Here is a 19,685-nt window from a genome sequence, read left to right as displayed (position 1 = left end):
CCTCAATCCCCCTCCCTGTACATCGAGTCCTGATGTGGAGTTGCAGGCCAGGTCTATTGGGCTCACCTCTCACCATTGCTGCATGTGCTCAATTTGTGTCATGGGCCCGAGCACCACTTCCTCCGGGAAGAAAGGTGCGCTGTCACCAGGGGCAGAGATCCGGCCTCCAGGAAGATGGCCCGGGTCTCTTCAGCTGCAGTGTCCTCTCACGGTGGTGGCTTTCAGGTAGGCAGGGTTGGGTGTGATGAGGGAAGCGGGGTCAGCCACCGGGAACATCTGGCCGTGCCGCCTCCTATGATGTGCCGCCTCCCTCTTCCGCAGGTATCGGGCTGCTCCTGGTTCCAGCTGCTGGGCTGCAGTCGCTGGTTCTTCTCTGCTGCTGGCGTCATTGGTCTTGTCCCAGAGGCCCTGCCCCCGGCGTTGGCCTTCTCGAACCCGGCCAGATCCTCCCGCAGGCTCGGTGCGGTTTGTACTCCTCCGCTGGGACTCCTCCCCGATTCCAGGGTCACGTCATGCGGGCCGGAGTGCCTCGACTTGCTACTTCTCTCAAGGGGTAACCACCTGCCACCGCCATGTTGGATGCAGCCACACACCCGGCGGCAGCCGCCTCGCCCCATGGTGCCTCTCCCATCCCTCAGCGCCGGCAATTTCGGGGTCTGCTAGCGTTCTGCTAGTGTTCCGCCACCATGGTGCACTTCTGTGAGGTCCCACTGGTGCGGATGGATGGTGATGGTCGGGCCAACACAGAGCCTCAGGCAGGCACGTTCGCCATCTTGGCAGACAATGCCAAGCCCCCATCAACCATATCTGTTAACTGATTCTCTGAAAATCTAGGGGCTCTTCTCCCAGACATTTCAGTAAAACACAAAGAAAAATTACTAAAATGTGTGTGCTGCTGCTGCTAGTGTGAGGTGAAAGTGGTAAATTGTGTGGTTACAGCAGTTGATTTTATAGTGTGAGCTACAGTGGTAATTGATAAGCCAATATAGAGCAGCTGTGTGTGTGTGTGTGTTGACAGACCCGTCTATCAATATGATGGACGCGTCTACTGTATAAAAACCAGTCCGTCAATGCTGTTGTGATGTTCCCTTCATCCAACTCTCATGGGGGACAAATCTAAATATGTCAGACGGATGTACCCCATACCAATGTTGACTGAGTGTTATCCATCGATGGTAAACTGGGAAACTGACGTCGCAATACTGAGGATTGGCTGATAGACTAATCTATCATGGCGGATGGCGGTCCTTTACTACAAACTTTATATACGTTGGACTGTATTTTGTCAGACTGACAGATGGATCAGTTCTTCTGTGATGGAGGAAGAACAGTCATTACTGGAAACTTTAAATCAGGCCCTTACTATCTCGATTTTTTTGCACCTCAGAAGGACGAATCCTACTACAAACACCTTCATAACTATACCCTTCTATTTAGGGAATTTGCATACAATGGATGTCAGAAAAATATCTCTTACCTTGGTCAGTAAAAGCTCAATCAGTGTTCTATACTGGAGGCACAAGAAACTCAGTTTCTTTTTAACCTTCATGAGTCTACAGCATGGTTTCCAAATGCCAGTCTGTTTTGACCTTAGGCTTGTTTCTCTGATTGCTTTCACGTGATCATCAAATAGTGAAAACCAAAGCACAGATGTTTTCGTTTTTTTAGGTCTGGAATTCGAGACAGCTTTAGATGTCTCTCCAGACTATGGTTTTTCCCTAAAAGCATGCACAAAGTATATGCATGGTAGGGCTTTTGATCAGAAGGCATCATCCATTGGCCTGTTAAATTGTCATTCACATTTTGCCCACCACAGCATAGGGCAAGGGTTCAGCCAACTTTAACCACTGGCTCCTTCACTGTACATGACTGCACAAACCCTGTGCACATTGTTCACATCCACTTAAAAACAGTTCCTTTTTTGTTCGAAAGTTGGTGCAAAGTGTGTGTGTGTTTTTTTTATTGTTTTTATATTTTTAAACACTGGCTGTTTATTTTGGCTGCATTCCTTTTTAAAGTTTCCGTTATAACTTGTTTAATTGATATTGTAACATTGTAGCTAATTTGAGTAAATTATTAGGCAGCAATCTATTTTTGTCGCTTTGTCTCCAACAATAAAATTCATGGCATGTTGTTTAACAACAAAAATTACTAGTCAAGCAGCTGAGCTGGTGAATGTTTTTTAAATACATAATTTTTTTATAAGCATTGAGCAGGAACACTTCACTGATGCTATATTTTCACTTTATTTTTGTAGTATGTGCTTGGAAAAAATAACCATCTTACAGCTTTCCAAGGCCAGAACAATTGGCTGCGCCAAAGCTCATTTACAATTTTGGGACAATGGCAATCACCTTATAATTATCCTTGAGGCAAGGTTGTTGGTAAGCACCTCTATATACTGCATGACTTGTGCGAGTTTTGTTTACGATCTTTTATGAGTCCTACCCTGTGTAGGTTGTGAGATCGTACTTTAAAAGTGCAAACAATATTCTTCATCTTCCTCAATCTGACCGCATCTTTGACTTAGAATTATTTTGGTTCTTTGTCACTGATAGAATAAGAGATACAGGCTTACTTTCTCCACTCAATCAATCAATCAATAAGGATTTATAAAGCGCGGCTAATCACCAGATAGGTTATCCAGGCGCTTGCAGGTCCTGGAGGCTGCGTGGGAAGGCTGTTACAGGTCTTTGCTGTAATGTCAGATAAGGACCATCCTCCACTTTTGCTTCAGTAGATGACGGAGTATGGGCAAGTGAAAGGGAGATGGAGCGTAGTCTTCTCGCCGGTTGGTGAAAGTTCAGATGGTGGCTGACGTAGGCAGGTCCTTGGTTGTGTAGAGCCTTGTGTGCGTGGGTCAGCAGCTTGAATTGGCAACTCCTCTGTACGTGGAGCCAGTGGAGTTTACTGAGGTGAGGTGCGAGTGGATTTGTTGGGGAAGGCCGAGAGAGATTCTAGCTGCGGCACGCTGAATGGTCTGAAGTCTCTGTAGGAGTTGTGCGGTAATTCCTATGTAGAGGGCATTGCCGTAGTCCAGTCAGCTGGTGATGAGGGCTTGTGTCACGGTGTGTCTCTTTTGTAGGTGTAGCCACCCCTATCTTTGTCCATCACTGGCAACAGTACAACAAGTACAGACTCATAGGTAAAGAACAGTCTTGTGTACTATCCAGGGTCACACTGCGAACCAAAACTGGTCATGGAAATGTAACACAAGCTCTGTACTGCAGCTATGTTTTGAGTGAAATGCTCAAAGGCCCACCACAACAAGCACTGGCAAAGCCAATAGGTTTCCCTTTTTGGCTGTGCCAATACTTTTTTTCTGATGCAGTTCCACATCCACAAAAATGGAAAAGAAATGCTTGTTGGCTGAAAAAAAGGAAATAAAGTTTGATGACATGTACATGTGCATTGGTTATCATCTCACATGTTTGCTCACGTATGTGTCATGGTGCTACACTGGCAAGGCATTATGATGCATAAATGAACATGAGCCACCATGCATTCATGCATGTATGGCATGACACGGCCAGCATTTTATTTTTAATTTACTGTTTAAAGATGACGGCTGCACATATCGGAGCAGTAAATAAAAAGTGAACAAAATGTGCCCTCAAGTGCCTTTTAAGAAGTAAGTAAGTAATTAAAATATATTTATAAAGCGCTCGAATGTCGTGGCGTCTTGGTGCTGAGGAAGTGAGAGGGGAGCTGCTCAGTTCGGTCATGAACTTAGTTAGAAGGGAACAACCAGGTTTTGAGCATTTTCCTAAAATGCCGCATATTTGGCTGTAGCCTCATGGCGGCCGGCAACTTGATCCACAATTTAGCTGCACAGTGGGATAGACTCCTGCCTCCCCATCTATCTCTGTGAATTTTAGAAATCTGAACCAAACCCATGTTAGTAGATCTAAGATTTCTAGTGGGTGAATACCAGAGAAACATTTTCTGCATATCCAGGGCACTCCCTCCATACAATGCCTTGTGAACCAGACAGAGGGCCTTGAATTCCACCCGTTGTTGAGTTGGCAGCCAATGTAGTAGCCTAATGCTAGCGGAAGTGGGATGATCTTTAGGAATATTCAGTTGTAGTCGCGCAGCAGCATTTTGTAGAGATTGCAGTTTGGCCATCTACGCCTTGTCAATGCCCAGAAATAGTGCATTGCAATAGTCTATTTTGGAAAGGATGAGAGCTACAACAACAGCTTTCCTGAGTTCCTGTGGAACGAAAGGCAGGATCTTACGTAAGGTCTTCAGTAAGAAGAAACAAGAGGACGTCAGGTGATTGATCGGGTCTGCGAAGTTTAGCTGATTGTCAAAAATCACTCCTAGGTTCCTTGCCTTAGTTGTCGGGCACGGACACTCACCCGCCTCTCTTGGCCACCATGTTCGATTCCACAGGGTTAGGCCCTTACCAAACTCCATAACCTCTGTTTTATCAGTGTTAATTTAAAGAAAGTTTTGATTCATTCAACTCATAATGTCAGTCAGGCAGTTATGGAAGCTGATGGCTGTAACCTCCGGTTTTTGTTATACAGATATGACAATCTGAGAGTCATCAGCGTATGATACCAGAGTGAAGCGATGCTCTCTGAAGAGTCTGGCCAGTGGGGTGACATAGATGTTGAATAGGGTCTGTGATAAAGCCGATCCCTGTGGCACCCCGCAAGGAAGATGGAAGATGTCAGATTTAAGATTATCCCAGTGTATCCTCTGCTCTCTAAATACTAGAAAGAAGGAGAGGAGGGTCAGAGCCGTCTCTTTAATCCCAACGGCCTCCAGCCGCCGCACTACTACCGCATGATTCACGGTGCCAAATGCTGCTGATAGGTCTAGTAGGATAAGGACGGCTCTGCCCTAGCAAATCTCCTCTCTGGCCATTTTCAGGGCAGACTCAGTAGAATGACGTGGTCTGAAGCCACGCTGGCTGGGGTCTAAATGATTGTTAGAATCAAGATGTTGAATTAACTCACTGTTTAGTGATTTTTCAATAATTTTTGCTGCTATTGGCAAGCACGATATCGGTTGGTAGTTTTTTTACCTCAGTTGGATCCAGGGTGGGCTTTTTCAAAATCGGTCTGATACAAGCCTTCTTCCAGGGCAGACGGAAAGTCCCGAACTTAATTACTTCGTAGATGGGAACTAATCTTTCCTGAGACCAGATGTAGAGTGGCAGGGGGGCAGGGATGGTTGGGAGATCCTAACTTAGTTAGTAGAAGGAGGTTATTCACTTTCTCTGGGGTAAAGGCCAAAAAGCTGGTTAATTGACCCTGAGTTGAATTCTCCTCTACTGTCATACCATTGGCTTTAGCAGCATCGGGGGCTGTTTTGAGGAGGTCATCGTAGGTTGATTGCACCTTCGTTTGAAAAAAAGTTAGCCATCTTATTGCAGACGGTTTGGTCAGGTCTAAACTGATTAGCCTGCTGACACTTGGATAAGGCTTGGACTGATTTAGCAGCCCCAATTCTGGTTGTGTAATAATCAATCTTAGCTTTTTTGATAGCCTCCTTATATTCTTCTAAGGCTAGGTTATATGCCAATTTATATTCCTTTCTATAGTCGGCCCTCCATAGTCATTCGAATCTTCTGCATTTTGACTTTATGTTTTTAAGGTCTGGGCCGTACCAGGGTGATGTCACCTGGCATCTTCTTATTCTAAATTTTTTTCTGGGGCTACCTGATTGACCGCTAATCTAATCCATTCTTCAAATTGATGCACTGCCTCATTGCTATCTGTGGCCTGTGAGGGCGGGCATTTGTCAAGAGACTCTTCTAGGTCGTTCTTCTGTATTTTATGCCAGGGTTGGGTGTTTACAAGAAGTGGTCTGTTTTAATTGTGGCGGTTGGACTGCGTTATTTTGATTTTAAAATGTACAGCTTTGAAAGGAGGAGGCAGCCAGCAAATTGCAACTGCTGGGCTCTCAACAAAAATGAAATAAACATTAGGGGGAAAAAACAAGATAGAACAGCTAGAGAGCAAATGAGGAGCAGGTAGGGAGAAAAAGTCAACAAGCATTTGCATTGCAATAGGTCTCGCATTTACGCAAGTTTAAGCTATTGGCATTGTAAATGAAAATGCCTTTTTTTTTTTAAACATAAATAAAAGGCATTGTCATTTACAATGCCGATAGCTTAAACTCACGTAAATGCGAGACCTATTGCATTGCAAATGCTTGTTTTAAAAAGCCTCAATATTTGAAAATTACATCCTCCCACTTGCAAACAGGAACTTAGTTTCCACATATTTAGCCCCCCCCTTCAAAGAACTTGTTCGCTCGCCCAAGGCAAAATGCCAAATCGGTGGTGGAATGTAACAAACACGTAAAACATATGTAACATACATGCATCTTCTGTTCATGTGAGTTAGGGCCTACATCATCTTCATTGGCTTTTGGCTAGATGTGCACTATAGAAATACTACATACATACACACATACATACATACACACATACAGACGTACATACAAACATACCTACAGACATACCTACATACAGACATACATACAGACATACCTGCATACACACGCAAAAACCAGTAGATAGGGTTGTCCAGTAGAGGTAGAGCTGGTTTTGGTAGCTGGGTGGTCAGGGTTCCTATTGTAAACATGGGTCTGAAGTTTGAAGGCTTGAATTTTGTAACTCAGTCAGCCTATCATTCTTTTAGGGCATCAAAATGAGCACCGCTGAGGGCTGCGAGTAGCGCAGTAATCCCGATGTTATTGTTCATGAGAGATACCGTCTGCATTGAGATTGCCACTCATGGGGAGATATCACGACTTGAAGTTGAGAGGTTTATCTGCGCAAAGAATCGAAAACGTCCGTGTGATAAAACAACTGAGAAACATACGGGAATCGGGTGGGCTAGTTTCGTAATATTCTGAGTTCCCACAACAAAGTAATAATTATACCGAGGGTTTTGGTCCTTCCAGGCGCTAGAATGTATACTAAACTCTCATATCACCGGTAAGCAATCCCGAGTTGGAAAACGCCTTTTAATATTGCTATTAAACTGCAAGAGTCTGCTAACAAGAGGTAGTAATGACTAATAAAGCAAAGCCGGCACGATACGCACATCCGTGCCTTACTGCCCAGCGAAGACACGGACAATGTCCTCTTCTTTTCTGTGCTGGCAGCTGCCTCCCCCCCACACTCTTTCTATTATTCCCTCTCTTTCTGTCTTGCTCCTCACTTACTGAAAACCGTGACTTGAAGAAACGGTTCACAACCTCTCTTTCCTTCTTTCATTTAGTTGCTTCCCTGTGAAATGGATCCAAAAAAGAACAAGCTGTCTCCATGGAGCCGATGGGGGATGGAAAGTGAAAGCATGCGATGCGCTTGTGAGCGCGCGGTGGGAGCCAGAGAAGAGACGCCATGCGGGCGCGCCGGTGTGAGCGTGTGAAGCAGAGGAGACACCATGCGCATGCACATCGGATGTCCGTGCGCGCACATGGTTTGTCTCCCTTCGCTAGGAAAAGCCACAACAATAGAGTCTCGCCAAGCGAAGCAGCTGCGCTGCATTCGCTAGGTGAGACCTAAAAATGGAGCAGGGGGCAAACAATAAGGAGTTAGGGATATGTCGAGAACAACATTGGATCTGGGCGCGGTAGACGATCAAACAAGTAATTAAAAAAAAAAAATTAGAACAGAAAGGGCGGGGGAAGCAACCGGCCAACTCGGGGGATGAGAAACAATGAGACTGTGGGAATGTGAGGGGGTAAGCAGCAGACAGAGTAATAAAACACATGCAGTCCCATGGAGTATTAAAAGCAAAAAGAAACAAGCGGTCTACCTATTGCTTTTTTAGAGGTGCTGTCTATAGCATCCATTTATATACTAACATAGAGCAATCCTATCTTCCCCAAGGAACTGGGTAAACTAGTTAGTAGTATTTTAACTGGTCACAAAAAGTGATCCTATTACTTATCTTCAAATAAATGACTCATATATACCAACATAGATGTATTGAAGTAACAACAAATATATTTTGTTTTAACAAGTTGTACACCTCATAAGTACATGCCACATTGTATATATCAAAATTCTAAGCAGTACATAAGCAAATGTATATGTAAACACTGGTGCCACCATACAATCCCATAGTCTTTTACATTATCTATACAATATAAGGACCTATGGCACCGTAATCAATCTTCTTAACAAAATCGGTTTCACAGAAACACATGTCCCATCAAAACAATTTACAAGAGAGTTTTTTTTAGAAAATCCAAATTGAACTAGACATAACAAAAGCTGTAACTCTTAGAGCTAAGGAGGATAAGTTGTTGACGTTTCGGTCTCCAGTGACCAACTAGGTCCGCGAGACCATCCTCAGGACTCAGCGTTGAATAGATAATCAATCCTGTATGTTGCTGCTTCCAAAACAATTTGGCTCCACAACGGATGCCATCTCTAATGCACGGTTCATGCTATATCCATTTTATGTATGGCTCTATTTCTTTGATACTCCATATCGTGCCATCCGGGTGAATTCTCTGGTCCGTTCAACCGGTTTTCCAACCATAGTGTTGGTATAGCGTCCAGACACTGTGCACCATCATCAAATAGTCATTCCACTGACATGGTTGTGTCAGAATGCATGCACACAGCAGTGGAATGACGATGGTACAATTTATAATACAAATTATTCACTGATCCAAGATGGCAGGATCTCACTTAGATCTTGGTTAATAAAAAACTCTGATTTATCAGTGCAACCCCCCCCCCCCCAAGAAAAGGCCATGGGTGTTGGGAGTAACAGAGGAGCAGGTGGGGAAAAACAGCACATGGAGTGCGGGGAAGAAGCATAAGATAGAGAGAACACCACAAAACCACAAGTGTGAGAGAAAGCAACAGAGAGGTGAGAAAGAAGCACACAGATATGGGAGCACCGCGGAGGGGGAGCAGCACACAGAAAAAAAAGAGAGCAAAACAGAGAGGGAGGGGGAGTGAAGCACACAAAGTAAAAAGCTAGAAAAAACATGCACTTGTGGAATGCTTATGCAAAAAGAAATAAGAGAAAGCACAGTAGGGTAGAAATGCAGACAGACAAGAGAGAGAGAGAACAATAGGAGTGGGAGCACATGAGGGAGACAAGTGGAAAACAAATGCACTCTTGTGGAGTGCATAAGCAAAAAGAAAATTAAGCAAATTAGAGTGTCTATAAAGCCAGCCAATGGTAAGCAATAGGTGGGCTTTAATCCCACTGTAAGATCTTGGAAAGTTAACAATGGGTCTTTTGCAACCAGACAGCCTGCTCTGTCTGGTCGACTCAATATAACAAGCATTGGCATAGCCAATAGGTCTCACTTTTGGGACCTTATAAGTATTTAGTTATGCAGCACAATATCCTGGGTGCAACAACATCAACTGTTGCATGGTTAAACACTTAAAAGGTCCCCAAGACGAGACCTATTGGCTATGCCAATGCTTGTTATTTTTTTGTTCTTGGGGGAAACCGGGCCTAAATGCAAGCTATTCTATTTTACTTAATTCGAAGTTGGAATTCATGGTTCTGGCATTTTTATCACTTTGTTATTTTTTGTCAGCCTGGGGTGCCCATTGTCTGGTTCAGGGGTTTCACATTGGCAGCAGTTATTGTGGTAAGGTATTAATATCCAGGCAGGGCCTTTGAAGTGTGTGCTTGTGTTAGGGTGATCGAGACATAATATTTGGACGCTTCATCAAGCTGTAAGCCAATGTAGTCCTTTAACATCACAAGGTCAGCTTTCTTTTTCCTTTTATGTCTTTTAATTTGTTGTGTGCGTTTATAACGTGTAAAAAATATAGGAACTAATGTTGGACAAAGCATGCAACTTTCCTGGGAAATGTCTATGCATCCATAGAAATTCTAAGAATTAAAAATAGATATATATATAAAACCGTCAAAGGCACGTGGGGCTTTGAAAGAATCTCCTAATTACAGTGAAGCTGGCGGCAGGTACGCTGTCTTTAGGACCAGGCTTCAAAGTGAATTCAAACAGTATCTCCAGGGTGTAATTACATGAGAGCCAGGCACGATCAAGGGAGCAGACGACAATTATACAGTAGCTATCTTTAATGCCGAATTAAGGTTATTTTGCAAATAAAATGATGTTGAAATATTGTTAATGGGCTGAGATCAGTGTTCAAAAGGCAGACAAGGAAAAGTTAATGCTCATCTACTGTAACAAAGGCTGAGAAGATGGCTGGTGCTCCCGCGTGCCACGTGCAGTGAGTGGGGTTCCATCAAAGGTGAATTAGGCTAACTTTGGAATTTGTGCTGTCAGCCATCAAACACTTGACAATGTTAAAATAATACTAGCAGCTCTCGATTTTACATGGAGGCCACTGCAGTTAATACCACAATACAGCAATAAGCTAATGAAAGAGGGAAATGTCCTTTTTCACTACGGCTTTATCACGCAAATCTTTTACCACGTAAGTTCTCGCGCGAAGACAGGTAGAGGTGCAGAGAGCAGACTTTAGGAAGGCGAGGGCTGCGCCAGGTGTGGGTCTTAAGGGTCAGAGCTGGGGAAGGGGCGGGAGCTATTTTTGCATTGGGAAATGTGGGAGATTGTTAGTAAACAGTGAGGTAGGACTACATGTCCATTATCTTACTGCATATGCGCGTTGGGCATGAAACGAGCCAGTAGAACTTCAACACCAATCAATACACTTCCCAAAGCGGTTATGTTTCTTGGCTCATTTGAAAAGCTCTCCAAATTGATAAAGTAAGGACATTGGTTGTTTGTCTGCACATTATTTTTTTAACAGTTTCTGGCGCATATATCTATTTTGTGATGTAAAGGTAAACTTTATTATTGAACACGTTATGAGGGCGTTCGTTGTTCTGGTACTAGCATTCTATTTGACAGCGTGTTTTGGGACTTCGTTGTAGAAGCTGGTGTTGTAATGCCAGTTTTGTAGTAATACCTTTGTTGGAAAAGCTGTTGTGATTCTGGCAATACAAGACGCGCTCTGTGGTGGGGGAGAGGGGAAGGGCAAAGTGCAGGCGCCGAGTGTGAGAGGGAGGAAGGACGGACACGATCTGTGGTGGGGCAGGGGGAGGCAATTGAAGCGCAAGCAAGGCGGAGAGAGGCAAGGAAGGCTTAATGAAGATCCAGAGTAAACACACATTGCAGCCATAACCGACCGTGTCCAATTGCAGCCGTGGTCACTACTATCAGCAAGGCAACCTTACAGTTGACACGCAAAGGATCCGCTAGGCGAACACGACACAGTAGCAGCTATATACGGTTACCAATAAATACAATACACTCGGGCTCCACACGCTGTGCCAGATTTTTCAGGCCCTGTATGGCATTTGCCTGCAGTGCCCGCATTGTCCATTCCAAAGCATGAAACCATGTGTGTCACCCTGATCACTGGGAGCACGGGGTGCTGGGAATGAGGGACATTGTTCTACCGAAGGCACCGCAACACACCATCTGGTAATGAAAAGACTGCACTAGCAGCTCGCTCAAAACCTGTATTTACCTCCCAGGACGGCATCGGAAAGCATGAGGCGGGAGCAACCCTGGCACACATAAATAAGAAGGCAGGCAGAGTACACGGGCGTGAAAGAGCAATAAAAGGTGAGGCGGGGAGGTATATAAGCACTCATGAAATAAAGGAATAGGGGTGGAGAGCAGCGGTGCAAAGTAGCACAGTGTAAGAGTGACTGTGCTGGGTGGAGATGGGGAAGAGAAGCATAAAAGAGAGTTAGCTGGAAGTATGCACTCATGGATCCGTTTACGCTTAACAAAGCAAAAACAAAAATGCAATTCAGACAATCGGGTCTTGCCAGCGGTATATAAATGCCTTAATGTCACTTTCGGCCGCGTGGTGCGAAATTGAAAGAAAAAATAAAATTAAGAGCCGACGAGGAGGGAGTGGGGGAAGGGAATCACGTGGGGGAAGGGAATCACGTGGGGGAAGGGAATCACGCGCGTGGCGTGAAAATGAAAGAAAACAAGCTGACGAAAGCCAGATGGCAGCTGCGCTTGTGCGCGTAACAGCAAGCTGGTGGCCGGCAGCCTCTGGATAGCACTTTCAAAACCCGCTTACTAAATGTCTCGCTTGTACAGCGCACGCGCTGGCTCAGGCGAGACCTAAAAATACGTTTTTTGAATGTGACATGTGAGTAGTGGAAGAACATAAGTCAACCAATCAAAAATATGGTAAGAAGCTATGCTCAAGGGAAGGGAAAATACAAGAGGATGAAACACCATTGAATAGGAAGCAAGCAAATGAGAGTGAGAATAAAACCAAGCAATGGCAACAAATGAACTGTAAGTATTGCTACTGTCCACAATAGACGGGCAACAGCATGTTGCTAAAAGCTGTCTTTAGGTGAGACTTAAAAAGGAATGTGTTATTGGATCCCCTCAACCCCCCACCCACCCCCAGGAATGTTTGAAAAACAGAATTCAACATTTTGCATTTTTCAAACATAGCACATAGTAATTTGACGAATTTAAAGACAAATCAAATGACATATCAGAATTAATTGGTTAGGAAATTCAAAACCATATGTATTAAAAAAGTCACTGCGCTGCAGAAACCATGTGGGGACAGCAGATCCATGTGTGTTTCACAGAACAGCTTGATACAATGTACACTGGTGGAATAAATGTTCCTCAGAAATCCTGTGTTACAAGAAATAAGTGACTTCAAATACTGTGATAGGGGACCTACTTCTCACCGCTATTGCTGTGCCAGTAACTTTCCATTCACAATTAATGTGCCATTATATGCCCAGGTTCTGCAAATGTATATGTGAATCCAATGCTAATCCAGAGAAGCATTGGCAAAGCCAATAGGTCTCGCCTATGCAAGAGCTATTGGCTTTACCAATGTTTTTAGTCATGTTATAAACCAGTGTGGCTGCTATTCAGCATGGCTAAAAATGTGTGGCATAGTGGAGTCTGGCATGGAGTGTAGAATAGTGGAATGGCGAAGAGTGGAGTGGAGTGGCATAGAGTGTCAAGTATAGGAGTGGCATATAGTGAAGTCGGGGGCATGGCATACAGTGGTGTGGCATAGAGGAGAGTGGACTGGTGTAGAGTGCGTTGATGTACAGTGTTGAAGAGTAAAGTGGTGTGGTGTAGCGTGAAGCAGCATAGAATTCATCGGTGTGCAATGCAGCATTGTAGAATACAATGCCGTAGATTAGAGTGCTGTACAGTAGAGTGCAGTGTCGTAGAGTGCAGTGGTGCAAAGCATAGTGGTGTAGAGTACAGTGGCAAAGAGTGCAGTGTTGCAGAGTAGAGTGGTATAGAGTGATGCAGAGTAGAGTGCATAGAGAGGTGCAAAGTAGAGCACAGTGGCATACAGTGCAGTGGCGTAGAGTGAAGTGATGCAGAGTAAACGTGCATAGAGAGCAGTGGCACAGACTACAGTGGCTTAGAGTAGAGTACAGTGGTGTAGAGTGCAGTGGTGTGGAGTAGAGCGACAGAGTAATGGCATAAAGTGGTTTAGAGTGTAGTTGTGCAGAGTAGATTAGAGTGGGGTACAGTGGATTGGCATAAACTGAAAGGGCATTAAGTGGCGTAGTACAGAATACAGTACAGTGGCGTAGAGTGAAGTGCTTCAGAGTATTGTAGAGTGAAGTGCTTCAGAGTATTGTAGAGTGGAATGACGTAGAGTGGAGTTGTGATGAGTAGAGTGGAGTGGCCTAGACTGGAGTGGTATTGAATGCAGTAGCGAAGAGTGCAGTCGTGTAGAGTAGTAGGGTGAGCGTAGAGAAGTTTTAGTAGCATAGAATGGAGCAGTGCAGAGTAGAGTGCAATGGCCTAGAGCGCAGTGGCGTGTTGTAAAGTGGAGTGGTGCAGGGTTGGGTGGAGTGGCGTAGAGTGGAATATGCATTGGGTGGTAGCATGCTTCTATTACAGACAACACATCTTGAATTGAAATCACTATTACATTTGCACAGACATTCAGTTTCACTGAAAAAAGCACACAGAGCACAAACGATAATGTATGAACATGTCATCAACTAGTGTATTGATTTGTTTTAATCGTTTTTAAAATATTAGTTTCCACCACACTACAGAATTAGCAAATAAATTGCTTTTTTGGGGCTTTTCTAGTTCAGGAATATCTGCACAGTTCATTTGCAGATATTTAAATTTTATTGTGTGCTACAAAAAAAACAAGATCATACCGCTCCCTGGAGCTAGCTTGATTCTCGCATAGATCCTCTCATTTTGCAGTCAGACAAAGAAAATAAACATCAAGCTCCCTGTAAGAGAGAACCTGACATTGACCTCTGTCTTTGAATGCACAGCAAATATGACAAGATAAGAATAAGATTTAAAGGCCTGTTCACAGAAATCGAGCACTGGTGGAAGAATGCAATAAATAGGCTTTGGGCAAGGGAAGAAACGAATTCGAGCTGGACAGCCTAATACAATTAGAGCCAGTAAACAGAAAACAAGCAAATGTGAGCCACAAATTAGAAAGCATAGAATGGTAAACAACTGGCGGAATGCATTCCCAGGGAAGCTTTCCGAATGTCCCCAAAATGTCGTTAGCAAACAAGACAGCTGTGCTGTCTGGCACGCTTCGGCCTAAAAATGGGCACACAAAGAAGTCAATGAATACTGTATTATCAAAAAGACTAATATTTACAAGTGCGCATAAAATGATATTGCATACTGGTTTTCTTACTTTTAATACACAAAATCTATGCCTAATTTTGGCATGATTAGCTCAATTAATTGTTTGCACTCTGGTAGTCTTTTTTTCTGAGATAATATGAAAAATAATATTACACCTTTAATAAGGGCAAGATGCATGCTTAATTTCTCTGACTTAATTTGCACAGCTTCTGATATTTATGATGCAGATTGAACTCCAACGCCATAAGGATTTGAGCCCCAGAAGCGGCAAAAGTCTGCAGACTCAGAGTACCACGAAAGCAATCGGTTGTGCCAACACTGTTTAGCTGCCGTAGGCAGGAAGGTACAACAAATGTGCTTGATGTCATTATATTGGTCTCTGTAGCATGGCACGAAGCCAAACGGCCATACAACTTAAATTCAGCCTGATCATGTCTAACCATTACAAATGCATAGTGAATTGTTGAACGACCAAAATCCATTACAGGGTTCCATGTCCAGCAAACCAGCAGCCCTGTCCATTGAACAGATCATTGCTGCTACGAATGCTGATTAGAACATGCTTATCCTCAAAAGCATCATTTCAACCCAATCGTGGAAGAAACATGCTGGAACTTTTGCTGATGAGGTTTAATTTCAAAAATGTAAAGGATGAACTGTCCATTACCAAAGAAGGTGTTATATTGAGAGGCTCAAGAATCGTCATACCTGAGAGACTAAGACAACAGGTCATTGTACTAGCCAATGAACGACATTGTGGTATTGCAGTTAGCAAAAGAGGCCCAAGAGACCAAGCATGGTTCTGGTGTCTAGATGAGCTGGTTTAGAGGGAACTAAAAGAGTGCCATCTTTGCAACTGCCTTTCCTGCAACGTGACGCAGTACCTATTGACAATGCTTGACCATCCTGTACATGTGTGGGAAAATGTTGCAGTTGGTTTCTTTGAGGCCTTTGAAAACTGACATCATCTCATGGTAGTCATCGATGAGTATTCATGTTTTCCTTTGGTAGAGGAGTTCTCATTAACAACTCATGTGAAGGTCATCAAGCGACTGGATAACATCTTTGCAGCATGGGGTTTTCCCTGCCATTATCAAATCTGGCAATGTTCCACTGTTCAACAGCAAAGAATTCAAGGACTTTCTGATCAGACTAAATGTCAAGCATCAAATGAGCACACCTCTGTGTCCCCAAGCGACTGCTGTTGTGGAACGATTCATTGGTACTCTCAAAACGGTAATTCAACAAGCACCGATAGAGGGTACTGAGTTAAACCAAGCCTGGTGTCAAGCCCTCTGTGCTTATAATTCAACTCCTCACTCCACAACTGGTGAGAGCCCCACCACCTTGCTATTTCGGAGAGCCCTCTGAACCAAACTGCCACAATAGACAGTAGACCGATTCTTAAATGCCACTGACACTTCTCGGAAGTGCCAGATGAAAACATATGCTGATCGCCATCACCAAGCTCAGGAAACAGCCTCCGATGAAGGTGACTGGGTCCTGGTCAAGCAGAAACTAAAGCGAAAAACAGACACTCTGTTAGCTGTTGATCCTTTGAGGGTTGTGACGTGCAAAGGACATATGGTGGCAGCGCATCGTCCCTGAAAGTCCATCACACAGGATTGTCACACTTTTAAGCACCTACCTCGACGTCTGCAAATTCATTAAATCACCCTGGCCGACCAGTGCGAGCACCTCAACGCTTTATTGAAAAAATATGATGTGACTATTCTTTGTACTTTTTATTTAACAAGGGAGAAGATGTAGTGTTGTGAGACTATGTGTGCTAGGACACTTGCGTATTTTCTGGGAGGTGTTAAGGTGTGGTTATTAACAGTTAAAAGGGGTGATTATTACCAGGAACGAGAGTGCAGTGTGTAATTGTATGCCGAGTAATAAAGACGTACAATCCACAGCTCCGTGTGTGGCATATTCATTTGAATGCTCCCAGGCTGGGGAGGACGCTGCAGTAATTATACTGATCGTGTACACATCCCCTTAATGAATAGTGTGGTTAAGTTCCAGAGCTAGTGTGCCAAATGCAGTGATTGTTCCTTTTTTTAGTTTAAGCATATGCTCGCCATTTTTGGCTGGAGACATTTTAACTTTAAAACAATAAAACATTTACAATATTTTAATTTCTACCGTATATGCTTCCAAAAACAAATATATGACTTGTGGTCCTAATTTTATAATAGAGACAAACAGACTAAAAATCCCAAATTGCAAATAAAACACAGAATGAACTGCGAAGCTTGACAGTTCGGTTCACCACTTCTTTTTAGCCACCTCGCTTGCATTCTAGCTGTAGTGTTATTATATTACCCTTAAAAGACGGTTTCCAGATTATACATTTTTTTCATTTCCAGCGCTGGGTCACGTGGAACTAAGTATAACAGTGCTTAAAATGGAAGCACCCTGTTAAGCACCCTTTCCTTCCGAGCAGTAACGTCAGGGCAGATATGAAAAGCTGGTGCATGTCAAATGCCAAGAGATTGTGCACTGCAGTCCTGTTTTTTATTTAGTTATGAATGATTTTACTCTCTTTGGTTTGTAACCTGAAACGTCACAGTACCAAAAGCAACAAACCTGGGTGCGCTAGGCACCTCCTGAAAGCGGGCACTTTGACATCACTAGTATGTTCAGTGCCTGAACCAATTGTTTGACAGTTCCAACCTGTGTAATATCACGATTTACTCACACTTCATGGAGGCTTACAATGACGCACTCAAGCCGGGGGCGATAAGATTCGAACGGAAACAGTAAACTTAAAGAAAATGGATGCCCGCTTGCACAGATGGATAGAAATAAATGACGTCCACGCACACGTCTTACCTTCTCAGCCGTAGCTGCGCTGTTTTTCACGCAAACACCCAATGACTTAGTCTCAGACAGTGCCGTCCCTTGTAGGACACAACCTGTGGGTCTTTTCCTGTTCGATGACGCCATTTCGTTCTTCCAGCTGTATTGGCTATTCAATTCAACGACGACTTTTGGGGCAGCCAATCAGTGCGCTCCCTGCCTTCTGAATCTTCCAGGCCATCAAGCTTGGATCACTGGAGTCTGGAGCACGAAATATCTACATTAGCGGTTGTTAAACCTTTTGACGTCTGTAAACCCCAACGGAATCGCTACTGGAAGCCGGGATCCTGACCAAATACATTTCTACGATTCTAATTTCAAAACAATAAACACAAACAGTTATACATCAAGTAAATACAAAACTTATTAAATATTGAATTGAATTCACAAATATAAAAAATAAAAATGTTAATTTGAATGGAAAGGCTGAAGCTTTTCAAAATGTGGTTTTATTTGCTATAGATAAGCGACATGCTAGACTTTAGCATTTTTACTCCTAATACACGCTTTCTTTTCTTTTGTTAGATCATCAAGTCTTTCAATTGAGGCTACTTGTGGAGCAAACTAGATTCTGTTTGCTCTACATACCCTGCTCCTACAAACTATTTAGCCTTCAAATTCCAACACATTATCATTACATAGACGGTGGATTTAACCCAGATCTCTTGACTGGGGGAGAATGTCTGCATTGTCAGCATTCCGTCCATCAATTGTTTGTTGTAACGCTTTTCGCCCTAAGTGGGATGGGTATTCCCAGACGTGGGACCCATGCTCACTACGCCACTGGAGTCAAGCTATCCTGGCTGATGACGGCTGATAGCCAGAAACCGGTCCTAGGATGCTTGATTCCGGTCCAGGGAAGACATGGCTTGGCAGTTCGGGCTGGACTGTTCCCATGAGGCACAGGGTCAAGACTGATTTGCATATGGCCATGTCTAAACTGGGGTGGTGTAGTGGGCAAAAGAACGATGGATTTAACCCAGATCTCTTGACTGGGGGAGAATGTCTGCATTGTCAGCATTCCGTCCATCAATTGTTTGTTGTAACACTTTTCGCCCTAAGTGGGATGGGTATTCCCAGACGTGGGACCCATGCTCACTACGCCACTGGAGTCAAGCTATCCTGGCTGATGACGGCTGATAGCCAGAAACCGGTCCTAGGATGCTTGATTCCGGTCCAGGGAAGACATGGCTTGGCAGTTCGGGCTGGACTGTTCCCATGAGGCACAGGGTCAAGACTGATTTGCATATGGCCATGTCTAAACTGGGGTGGTGTAGTGGGCAAAAGAACGATGGATTTAACCCAGATCTCTTGACTGGGGGAGAATGTCTGCATTGTCAGCATTCCGTCCATCAATTGTTTGTTGTAACGCTTTTCGCCCTAAGTGGGATGGGTATTCCCAGACGTGGGACCCATGCTCACTACGCCACTGGAGTCAAGCTATCCTGGCTGATGACGGCTGATAGCCAGAAACCGGTCCTAGGATGCTTGATTCCGGTCCAGGGAAGACATGGCTTGGCAGTTCGGGCTGGACTGTTCCCATGAGGCACAGGGTCAAGACTGATTTGCATATGGCCATGTCTAAACTGGGGTGGTGTAGTGGGCAAAAGAACGATGGATTTAACCCAGATCTCTTGACTGGGGGAGAATGTCTGCATTGTCAGCATTCCGTCCATCAATTGTTTGTTGTAACGCTTTTCGCCCTAAGTGGGATGGGTATTCCCAGACGTGGGACCCATGCTCACTACGCCACTGGAGTCAAGCTATCCTGGCTGATGACGGCTGATAGCCAGAAACCGGTCCTAGGATGCTTGATTCCGGTCCAGGGAAGACATGGCTTGGCAGTTCGGGCTGGACTGTTCCCATGAGGCACAGGGTCAAGACTGATTTGCATATGGCCATGTCTAAACTGGGGTGGTGTAGTGGGCAAAAGAACGATGGATTTAACCCAGATCTCTTGACTGGGGGAGAATGTCTGCATTGTCAGCATTCCGTCCATCAATTGTTTGTTGTAACGCTGTTTTTTATTTAGTTATGAATGATTTTACTCTCTTTGGTTTGTAACCTGAAACGTCACAGTACCAAAAGCAACAAACCTGGGTGCGCTAGGCACCTCCTGAAAGCGGGCACTTTGACATCACTAGTATGTTCAGTGCCTGAACCAATTGTTTGACAGTTCCAACCTGTGTAATATCACGATTTACTCACACTTCATGGAGGCT

At 44.1% G+C, this 19,685-nt stretch overlaps 2 protein-coding genes across 3 annotated transcripts in view; both read right to left on the bottom strand.

The window, feature by feature from the left end:
- Positions 1 to 17,534, bottom strand: part of FBXL8 (F-box and leucine rich repeat protein 8) — a 149,311-nt gene extending 131,777 nt beyond the window's left edge. Inside the window, exon 1 of the mRNA XM_085638640.1 lies at positions 17,437 to 17,534. The gene's annotated coding sequence lies outside the window, so the exon portion shown is untranslated. The remainder of the gene's footprint in view (positions 1 to 17,436) is intronic.
- Positions 1 to 17,542, bottom strand: part of LOC146776230 (F-box/LRR-repeat protein 8-like) — a 32,123-nt gene extending 14,581 nt beyond the window's left edge. The window contains exon 1 of one of the 2 annotated variants that reach the window (XM_085638642.1): positions 17,437 to 17,542. The gene's annotated coding sequence lies outside the window, so the exon portion shown is untranslated. Of the gene's footprint in view, positions 1 to 17,302; positions 17,392 to 17,436 lie in introns of those variants that run through there. The other variant, XM_085638643.1, reaches the window with a different exon arrangement.
- Positions 17,543 to 19,685: the final 2,143 nt, after the last annotated feature.

Source organism: Triturus cristatus, chromosome 12 (genome assembly GCF_964204655.1).
Source record: "Triturus cristatus chromosome 12, aTriCri1.1, whole genome shotgun sequence".
Classification (NCBI taxonomy): domain Eukaryota; kingdom Metazoa; phylum Chordata; class Amphibia; order Caudata; family Salamandridae; genus Triturus; species Triturus cristatus.
This window is presented reverse-complemented; position numbering and strand designations above follow the sequence as displayed.